The sequence below is a fragment of the Octodon degus genome, unplaced genomic scaffold, assembly GCF_000260255.1.
Source record: "Octodon degus isolate 3935 unplaced genomic scaffold, OctDeg1.0 scaffold00106, whole genome shotgun sequence".
NCBI classification, from domain to species: Eukaryota; Metazoa; Chordata; class Mammalia; order Rodentia; family Octodontidae; genus Octodon; species Octodon degus.
In genome coordinates, this window is record NW_004524682.1 from 3,986,460 (window position 1) to 3,998,107 (window position 11,648).

Genomic DNA, 11,648 nt, shown 5'->3' on the forward strand with positions numbered 1-11,648 from the left:
TAATTTCTGACATTGCCAGTTAAACAGAAGACCCAATGCTCTTATGGTCTACTGGACTCTTAGAATATTTTGCTGAGTTCACACACCTATAATATTCAGTAACGGAACTTAGAAAAAATAGGGTATACAGATGAATGTCCATTTTGTATCTGTATTCAAAGTGGTTAGGATAGATATATAGTTGCATTCTCTTAATGAATAGCATGATTTGTTCTAATGGTGTTAGTAAATAGGATCTCAAGTCTGCATCTTTACAGCAATTAACCACTAAGAAGAATATATGCAGTGTGTTATTTGTTGAAACTGTACTTCCGATTTGATTAGGAACTGTCTCATTGCTGTTTATCAATAAAATTTAAAAAAATGTGATAGAAAGTTATATATGACAACTGGGCATCTAATTGTAGTGGCAGTAACTGAATTTACAATTTAGAAATTTAAGAAATTATGGCATGATTGAAATATGTAGAGCTGGATTTGCAGAAGTATAATCATTCTAGTTAATAAGATTCACAGTTGCAGAATGTTCAAATCAATTGCCAAAACAGAATGTAAATGAAAGACCTGCAACCATGAAGGCCATAGAAGTTGGGGAGAAACTGAGTTTGATGTAGTTGTATAGGTAAAAATTTATGTTTCCTCAAGATGGTGCTAGAAATGGAAAGATGGAATTGAGTACTCTTCCAATACAGAAGAAAATGAATAAATGAGATGGGGTAAAGGACAGTACACTTAGGCAACATTAGCTTAGCTTATCCAGGAGCTTGACTCAGCCTTGAGAGATGATTACTTAGAAGCACTGAACAATCAGAAAATATGTGCTGCCTCAAAATTATGTGGGTTATGAGAGAAGCAACAGCTTCCATTTGATAAGATAAAAGGAGTCATCTCATCCTCAAACCAAGTGAAGTTGTTGTCAAAGTTAGGAAGTAGACCAACGTGCAACAAAATAATTGAGAATATACAACTTTTTAAAAGGCTGGTTTTTTATCTAAGACCTAAATATTAAACATTATCTTCCTTTGACAGGCTCTCTTTAAACTAAGAACAGAGTTCTCAATGAAAAAAAATTCTGTCTTGATGGGGTAAGGGCTAGAAAAACTAACATTATTCTTAACCATGCAAATATAAGATTAATAGTTGCATTGTCAATAAATACTATAGATTTTTTCCCTTACTTGAGAGGAAGTGTGTATAATTCTTTGAAGACATTAAATGGAATTGTTGGATATTATGCTATTCATTAAGAATTTCATGTTCTTTAATTATGTCTAGTGTATGTATCTTTTACCATACTAATGACTTTGTTAAGTGCTCAGGATCAGACTTCATATTTCACATGTCTTGTATGATGGCTACTGTTCTGACTCTAATTTGCATATCAGTTATCTGAGTGTAAGGAAAGTTAGCAAATTTACCGTGAACACAAATTTAAGGAAATGGCAGAACAGGATTTAAGTAGAGTGTGGAAGTCTTATACCATAGTACTTATTTGTTACTAATTAGAAATAATTGGTAATGAAGCATTTAGAAATGGCATGCCAAGACCAAAAAATTAGAAAAAAGAAGGGCTGCAAGGACAGCCAACAATTTGGCCTTAGCATTTCAAGGTCAGTGAAGACTCAGGACATAGGAAAACCTGTACTATAACATCATGTAATTCAGTTCTGTCCTAAATTTTCTGACCAAGGAGATTATGGGGCCACAGAGGAAAGTGATTGATGATGAAGAGTGTGCCTAAGGAGAGTCACCTGGAGAGAAAACATTCTCTCAGACTTTCACAGAGAGCAAATTGGTCATGAGATCAATGGCCATGACTCATCCACATGACTGAAACTGACAAAGGATCTACAAAGTGTGGTACAGGGTTTCAGAATAAATCCTAATGGGATTTGACTGACCTTATCAGACACAAAAGTTACATTCTTTTTTATATAGGTCTTGCTTTATCTTGGTCTTAACCATCCAGCAGCAAAGTATAACAAAGTATAAAAAATAAAGCACATTAATATGCTGAGCTGTAGAAGGCTCAAGTTAACAACTGCTGACATTGCCAGTCCTATGGAAAACCCACTACTATTATGAACTACTGGACTACATTGGAATTTTTTGCTGAATTCACGCACCTACAATATTTAAATGGCAATGTAATACTCTTTTCTGACAAAACAAAACAAAAAAAAAAGGGATACAAATGAATGACCATTTTGTGTCTTATATTCAAAATAGGACAGATATATAGCTATATTCTCTTAATTCAGAGAATAGAGAGATTTGTTCTAATAGTGTTTGTGGACAGGATATCATCTCTGCATCTTGTACAATGAATAATCACTAATACAACAATATGCACTGTATTAATTATTGAAACTGTCCTACTAATCGGTCCTGAAACTGTCTCATTTCTCTTTGCTTTTTAATAAAATTATTTTAAAAATGAAGTAAATGGCATGCCACATTATAATATTTTCCACAGTCCTAATTTTTTGTTCAATTTTCCCTTCAGGTGAAATTCTCAACTCTGAATTGCCTCCAAACTTCAGCTGCCCTTGAGTGTGGCTCCCTGTGGCCATGACATAGGACAGAACTGGGTGAGCACTGAACAGAATCAATGGCTTGAGGCCTGGCAAAAGAACCAAAACATTTAGGTGAACTCACAGAATGGGAGCAAGTGGGAAGCAATAAGCTAAGTATGTGCAGATTATTCAGAATCATACAGGGTAAAGCTAATTTTAGCATTCTCTTTTTCTCTTTCTTCTGACATAATTGATTCAAATGCAAGCATATAGGATCATGGTACTTCAAATAAAAGCTATGCTATAATTTCCAAATATTTGAGAAAAAATTCAAATGCATGTTTTCCCATTTATATTATTGGAAAGAACAACCAAAACTTGTAGGTGTCAGTCACATGGCCCATATTCAATAATTTATATTTTTATGTCATTTAACTTGGACTCTAATTATTTAGAAAGGTGCTAGTGTCACCAATTTACTGCTAAGAATACTAAGACCTTTGTGCTTAGTCATACAGCATTCAAAAATCCTGACTTATTGTGTGAACATTGTTAATGTTATGAAGATCAATAGGTGATTCTGTTAAGGAGTTTAAAGCCTAATAAGTCCAGATCAAGCACATGGTCAAACTACATTATAAGCAATAATTGCTACAAAGGTAGTAAAAAAAAAACATTGTGACAATTCAGTGTAGGAAGTGAATTCAGTGTAGGAAGCCTGTATTCAATTGAGATAGTCAATTCTAAGGAATACTTGGCATTTGAAGTGACACTAAAGAATGTGTAGCTTTGTCAAATTGAGTTAACAGGGAAAAAAAAGTGATAGAGGGCTGGCCAGAGAGCTCAGGGCCAGCCAGATAGCTCAGCAGAATAAAGCGCCTGCTTAGGCAGATGCAGGGACCAGGGTTTGATCCCCAGCCTGCTGTGCAGGCCCCATCCCCAGGGTGCACTGAGACATTGATTAAGGTTGGGCATGGTGGCACTTGGGAGGCTGAAAAGCTGGAACGATCACTATGAGTTCACTCTGTGTAGTGAGACCCTGTAAACCCTGTATTAAATACATTTTTTTAAAAAAAGAAAAATAAAGTGATAACAAAGATAGAAAGGTGCTTCATGCAGTCTTGTCCTTAGACTCCAAAGGTTAGGGAGGAGCAGCCTAAGGCTCTGGGATAGTGAGTGCCTCTGGCACCTGAACTGCCTGGTTCTCTTGTTGCTCACAACTACATTTTAAAACTTAAATAACAATAAACTTTTTAATGCAAAAAAAAGATAGAAAGGTATTGAAATATAATGAAGACAGGATATTTGAGTAAAGACATGTATGGAAAAGTGAAGCTGGTTTGGCACAAGTGACAGTATCAGTTTGATTAGTCTCAGGTTATTGATAGAGCAGGAGGGAAGCTAAATGTAGGAAGGTGATTGGGAGCTCTTTTCGTGGTCATGTTTAGAAAAACAAGTGGGAAACTATGAGAACTGAGGGGAACATCACATAGCTTTCATTTTATATCAGAAAAAGAAAAATTGTCAGTGATGAAAATAATGAATTTTCACTGGGAGAATTAAAGTCAGAGACCTAGCAGACACTGAGGTGGGAATGGAAAAATAGTCACAGGAATGCAGGAGTTGGGGCAGAAGATAACCTGATATGAAATATCACCTATCTGACCCATCGCTGGGCCAACTGCTGCATCTTGGGTATGGAGTAGAAGAGAACTGAACGTGGTGTATATGAGTACATGATGAATGAGTGAACCAATGAATGAATGAAGAGACCTACAATGAGATTAATAAAAGGCATGAATAGCAAATACAATGTAGTAAAACATGTGAAAGAGTTCAAGGTGAAGAAGGATAGCGTTCACCAGTCCTGATTTCAGGTTTAGATAGAGTAATTGGAAGAAGAATGAGCTACAGGAACAAAACGAAGAATATTGGGAGAAAGCCTTAACTATTAGAATCAATCAATATTGATTTCAATTTTGAACACCTTCTTGGTAGGTAGTATTGGGGACTGAATCGTGAGTCTTCTCACTAACTTACATTTTCATCCCTTTTCAACTTTTAAGTTGTTTTTATTTTGAAACAAGTTCTCATTAAGTCTCTCAGTTGCGAAAGCTGGGCTCAAACTTGGCATCCCTCTACCTTGGTTTCCCAGAAACCTTGGATTATGAACATGTATAGTTTTAAGCATATACACAGGGAAATATTAGTGCATTTTTCCACTATTTTTCTCCCAGCAGGCAGATTAAAGTGTGTGTCTGAAATTTTTAAAAGTAGTTTTCTTCATCTATGAAATGAAGGATTTAGACTAAATAACTTATTTCCCATTGCAGTTCTATGATTCTTCTTAGACTTGGATTTAGTCTCTAGAGATAGTAAATCGGTAGACATAACTATTATGAATAAATATTATCTCTTACAGAATATGTGGCAGATTCTTAAGGAATATATACATAAAGCAAAGTAAGAGACTGTCTTCATAGAAGCTGAGCAGAGGAAATTTCCTAATCAGAGAGAGACATAAAACAACCACGATAAGGTATGAATGCTTGATATGTTTCTGGAAACCCAAATTGTTGTGGCTATAAAGGTTTAGCTGCATGAAATTGCTTCATTTGCAATTTCAGATCCACAGAAATGTCCCATTCATATTATTTTTAAGTCATTTATCATATGTTTCATCCATAGTTTTGAGCTATTACTACTTACTCAAATATGTAATTGTACTAGTCTCAATATAAATCTATTCCATTAGACAATAAACTTTAAAATAATTTGTCCCCCATTAACATGTGGAGGAACTTCTACAGAATGTGCTTTGGGAGAATTCACGCTACAATCCATTGTCCTGAGCCAGAAAATCATGATGTGACAGAAATAAAACTTAACACAAGGTGTCATTGTTTCAAGAAAGTTTCCAGTGGTCCTGAAATGCTACAAGTACTGTAAAGAGACTAAAAAAAAAAAAAACCTATGAACAGATCCTTGATTATAATTAGGACAGCATTTTACCTAATTAAGTTCATCACTGCCTTTTAGATTGACATAATGATCACATTCATCATAGAGAATTTGTACTTGTACATGATCTAGCTTGATTCTTCTTATTCCAATTTCTCTCCCCCCTTTTGCTCCTCTTCATTGTTGAGTAAGAGAAGAAATAATAGTGAAGATTGTAGAAAATTATACAATCATTTGAGAATTATGAAGACTTATGTGTGTACGCACACACATATCATAGTATGTATGTATACATAATATACATATATATATATATATATATATATATATACTTTGCTTCAAAGATATCAGGTGATTTTGAAAATACCAAAAATATACTATAATTTTGAAAATGTAAGAAATATATCTGTTACATTTATAAGAAAGGTAGGCAATTTAAGGGAGAATGACAGCAATTCAATTAAGAAAATAAGAAGCCCACTTATGTTAATATGGGGATATTTGGTAATATGAAGGGACACACTTGCTTCCTAGGGTGTCTTTTCAGGTACTGCACACCATTAAATTGTTCTAAAACTGTTCAAAAGGAAAAAGCATATGAATTTATGTAATAGAAATCTTGGTGGAGGAGTACCCTTTATAAAGAAATGAAGACTCAAGCAGTTTCTATAAATCACTTAAATACTTAATTGAACAAAAAAGTAAGTAGTGGAAAGGCAACTGAATTGTATGGGGAGCTTAGGAATTAGAAGATAAGAGCTATTCTAACAGGTCTGCACAGAATCCTGTTGCTCATCACTCCCCATCCTTGATGAGAAGAATAATGCATTCCTTTGAGTACAGAGAGAGTATCTTTTACACGAGAATTTATCTACTGCTTTTAAAAAACAGAAGAACAGTCACTATGATTTCTTCCACCTATTTTTCAAATTCCTTTAAATCAAAATACTTAATATGCTAGAATCACAAATTTTTAACTTCATCACCTGCTTTAGGTGAGAGAAAATGATGACAAAGTTTAAAGCTTAGTTAGGACTGTGTTTCTTTTTTTCACTCTTTCATTTTATTTTTATTGTGTGATCATTGTACTGCTAATAACTGTCTGAATGTGTAAATAAACAAATCTTATGGTACAGATACGTTCTGTCATTTTATTAATATTCATTGGAGAGGGCCAGGAGATAGCTCACTGGCACAGCACCTACCTGACAAGCGCAAGGTTCTGACTTCTATTCCCAGTAACCAAAAATAAAAGAAAAACATATTCATTGGGAAAAAAAGATATTATGTTAATGATTGACAGGAGGTATGAGAATTATTTGTAGTATGAAAGAATTGTCCCATAGAAAGTGTGCAGGATTGAATTAGTGAATCAAGTTTACTGTCTAGACGTTTTCAAGTCAGTAAGGAAAAAGTAGGCTCCCACAGATATTTAGCAGAACAATAAACACCCATATATATGTGACTCTCCATGGCTACCATACATACTTTTGAGGATTAAATTTATACTAATATAGCAAATTATTTCACAGCTTCAATTTATTTCACAATATGACTTGTGTAAAATGTTTTTTAGTGATCCATAAATATAGAAATAAATATAAAACATAGAAAGCATTATGTCTATCATCAATTTTCTAATAAAGTTTATTTTCCTGATTAGGTTTTTGTTATAGTGGCATGTAGTCAGTAGACTATAACTATTTTCATTTTTTTCTTTTGCATTTTCCACATTTAAAAATATAAAAGGTTTTCAAGGCTGCTGCTGCTGCTGCTGCTGCTGCTGCTGCTGCTGCTGTGTGTGTGTGTGTGTGTGTGTGTGTGTGTGTGTGTGTGTGTGGTACTGGGAATAGAAATCAGGACCTTGCACTTGCTGGGCTTGTACTTATGCCACCAAGCTATATCCCTATTCCTCAAGGATTATTATTAAATAAAATGGTAAGATACATTTCCATAAGTCAAATGAGTTTATAAAATGAAAGATTTTAATTTCTGATTCTGTTTTTCAGAACAAAGTTACATCTTATGGAACTTGGTTCCATCATTAACAGGCTATAGTCACTGCCATTGTCCTTTTGGTTGTGTGTGTGTGTGTGTGTGTGTGTGTGTGTGTGTGTGTGTGTTTTCTTATCTTTTTGAGACAAGGATTCACTATGTAGCCTGTGTGGTTCAGGCTGACCTTGAACTCAATTTGTAGCTCAGGCTGGCTTTCAATTCCCAGCAATCCTACTCCCTCAGTGTCCTGAGTGTTTACGTATGAACCTAATATGTTCAGGGATGAACCATCACATTCAATCTCACTGAAATTATCTTACCTAAAGACTACTTTTTAATTTAAAGCACAAGCAGTACTTACACATATTAATAGTAGAGATATGCTATGAATAATATAGGATGCTAACATTCAAACAAAACAGAAGTACTGAAGCAGAAAATTTTCTATCTATATTTTATAACAACAATAAAGATCTTACCTCATTTTTTAAAAAACAAATTGCCCTGAACATTTCCTCTTTGAGCCTCAGCTATTTACTTTAACATCTCAGGGACACTCTGTACATTTCTGATCTATTGGGTTTTATGTCTCAACATTAGAAACTTTCTTTCCTAACTCAAGGTGTAAAATATAGACACCTTATTTTCAAACTGTAATGTTTAAAGAGTATACTGCTTCTCCTAGTTCAAAATGACTGAGTAGATCATTTGCTTTACTTACTGCACAAAATTCCACTGAAATGACAGTGAATAAATATAAAAGTAAGGGCTTTAGGGGATTTCAGAGTAATAAATGACCACATAGTGATTATATGGATAGAAAATCAAGTTTAGAAGAACCTGTAGCCAAAATATAAATACAGAAGTGGTTACAGAAAAGGAGATGCTTGATCAAGCCAGGAAAAAAATACTAAACTCATGGTCACAGTTACTGAGTTGAAAGTAGTGTACCAGAGCGTTGCTCTGTCCTATTATCCTCCTCTGAAATGCCTGCCACTACCGAAAGGGACACAGGCACTGGCACAGCAGTAGTATACTGAAATCCACCAAGACAATGGATAAGGCAGAGCACAGCTTCTAGCTTGTGTGACAGAGAAGAAAGCCCTGGGAAACCTCAGCTCCCGGAGTCCTGTCCACACACTTCAGCGGGGCTTGGGGCAAGCGCTTCCACTGAAGGAAGAGAGCTGTTCAGAGAAATTATGGCGTGCAGTGGCAGAAGGAAACAGCACCAGATAGTCACATGAGTCAACTACATGTTTTCCTCCGGTGTTTATGCTGCTACTGACGGATGGCCATACATTTCAATAAAGCTAGCAGAGTAAATATGAGTCAGCTAATAGAGTGAGCTCAAAAGTAAAATGATCATGTTTGGAATAGAAGAGAAGCTTTAAAAGAGCTTTTAGTGTCTCACAGATTCAAAATATTGCATCCACAGTGTAAGCACAGAATGCAAAAATAAACTCTTTCTGAGACCAAGGCAATGCTTAAACTGCTCAAAGACTTTTAAAAGATGTGAGAAGATAAGTTAGAAGTTATCCCCAACTGTACAGTAACAACAACAAAGATGGAAAATAATAAATAAAAAATTAAGGAAATGTTTACAAAATTAAAATAAGTACATAAAACATTTCAGGAAATTGGAGAGGAAAATTATCCACTGCATAGTAAGTACTCTAAGATATCTTCCGTGACTGAAGAACACAAATGTCTATTCAAGCAATCACACTAGTTTAGAGCAAAAGGAAGACAGAGGGATCCAACAGTATAGTTAGTGTTGTAGAGCGGGAGGGACTAGATAACATAAAAGAAACAGAATATCCGATGGCAATAAACATATTCAAGGTAGACTTGCTGTTTATTGAAGTGATTGGGGATAAATTAGTCCTAGTTGCATAGACAACTAATCATGTGGAAAAATGACCCAAGAATGATGAATTGTTTAGCAGTAAGTTAAACACTACATATTTAGGAAAAGTAGTAACAACCTACTTTGAACTGGAAGAGGTACTTAAGGGGAGATAAGAAAGAAACAACAGAAAATAGTTACGGTAGAAATCAGTTAGTGGTATTACATGATGTTATTTACAAATATGAAGAAACTAACAAAGTGACGTACAGGTCAGCTGTCTTATTTTGAGGTGACACCTACAAAAAACAGGATTATATTGGCATCACATTTTTATTAGTAATTTTGTACATAGAGAATAATGGAACAATTGTGTGTATATGAAGACTGAAGAGAAAATCAGATTAAGTAACATGGAAATGTATTGATGCTTTTGTATTGTCTCTAGTGCTGTTTTAAATTACTACTTTATATTCTTTAAATAATAAAAACTGAGAAGTATAGATCTTTAAACATACTTCTAGAGATACAAATAAAGTTTCTTAATTTACCAGCTTTGCTTGTTGCTTGTTTTCCTTATTGGTTTGGCTTTCAGATCTCACATAGTAATGAAAAGCTGTCTTCCAAAGAGCTTACCTCTACGGAGGGTCCTGAAATCACTCTGTCTAAGGCACTTTAGTTTACGTATCTATTCTGGAGTAAATTGTTGTAACTAAATATTTCTTTTACCAACCTTCTCATTTTGAGGACTTTTACTTTTTCTTATACACTGGATATTTCTTTTGTGAGTTTTTGTGCTATACTGAAGCATGCAAATAACAAAGGGGGATGCATGCTAATAATTGTTTTTTAAGCTTCTCAACCAAAGCTAACAGAAACAGGTAAATAAGTAGATAAGTAGGTATGTAGGTAGATAGATAGATAGATAGATAGATAGATAGATAGATAGATGCATACATACATGCATACATACATACATACATAGATATATACATAGATACATAGCTACATAGATAGACTGATATTTTGGCTTTTTAGTTACTACAAAAACAACCCTCTTCCAAGCCAAGTATCAGTAGTTTATTACTTCAAGTATGATTGTATCCTCATTCATATCTTATTCCATTATACAAGAAAAGGAATTTTTCTTAGCCTAGGAGGGATGTAGATTGATAAAACAGTTCAACCATTATATAAATGTTGGTAGGTACAATGCAAAAGAGATAAGAGTTGTAGCAGGTCTGATACCAAAAATTAAATCTTCAGATTTGGAAATGTCATGTGCCATTTTTCTGTTTATTGTTCAGAGGTTGGGATTTTCTCTCATCAACCACAAACAGGAGCAGAAGGAGCAAATACTCCAGTACCTAGGAACTGGGAGAACTTAGAACTATTTGGTTAATAGCACTAATAAGATGTCCACATTCCCTCAAAGAGTATCACACTGAATGGAAACACTGAAATGAAACACTGAAATTCAGAGATGGGTGTTGCATTGCCATTCAAATATTGTAGGTGCTTGAATTCAACAAAATAGCCCAATATAATCCAATAGTCCATAATAATAGTGGATTATCCACAGAACTGGCAATGTCAGAAGTTGTTGACTTGAGCCTCTTATAGCTCAGCATATTAATATGGCTTTACTTTTTATACTTCATGGTTATACTTTTCTGCTGGATAGTTAAGACCATGTTAAAACAAGACCCACATAACTAAAAATGTAACTTGTAATTAACAAGGTCAGTCAAATCCCATCAGGATTTACACTGGAATCATGTATAGCAGTTTGTAGATCTTTTGTCAGTGTCTGCCATCTGGGTGAGTCATGGCCAGGGTATATAAATGAAGGACCATTTTGTAGTGAAAAACAAACAAACAGAAAAAAAAAAATATATATATATATATATTATAGATAGATAGATAGATATAGATATAGATATATATATAGATATATCTGTATATACAAAATTGTTAGGATAGAAATACAGCTACTTTCTCAGTTCAATGAGAAGAAAAGTTTGTACTAATAGTGTATAGACAAAATATCATGTCTGCATTTTGTACTCTGATAAACTACTATGAAGACAATATACAACGTATTAATGTAACTGTCCTGCTAACTTGTTTTGAAACTGTCTCATTGCGATTTCTTTCTCATTAAAATTAATAAAAAAATAAAAACAAAAAACACTAAAATTCTATGACCTACACATATCACTTATCTCCTGTGTATTCCATATAGCATCTACAATGATAAAAACATATTTCTTCTCTCATGGGGAGGCAAGCCATTAGAAACATCTATTTCCAATGCACCATATACATTT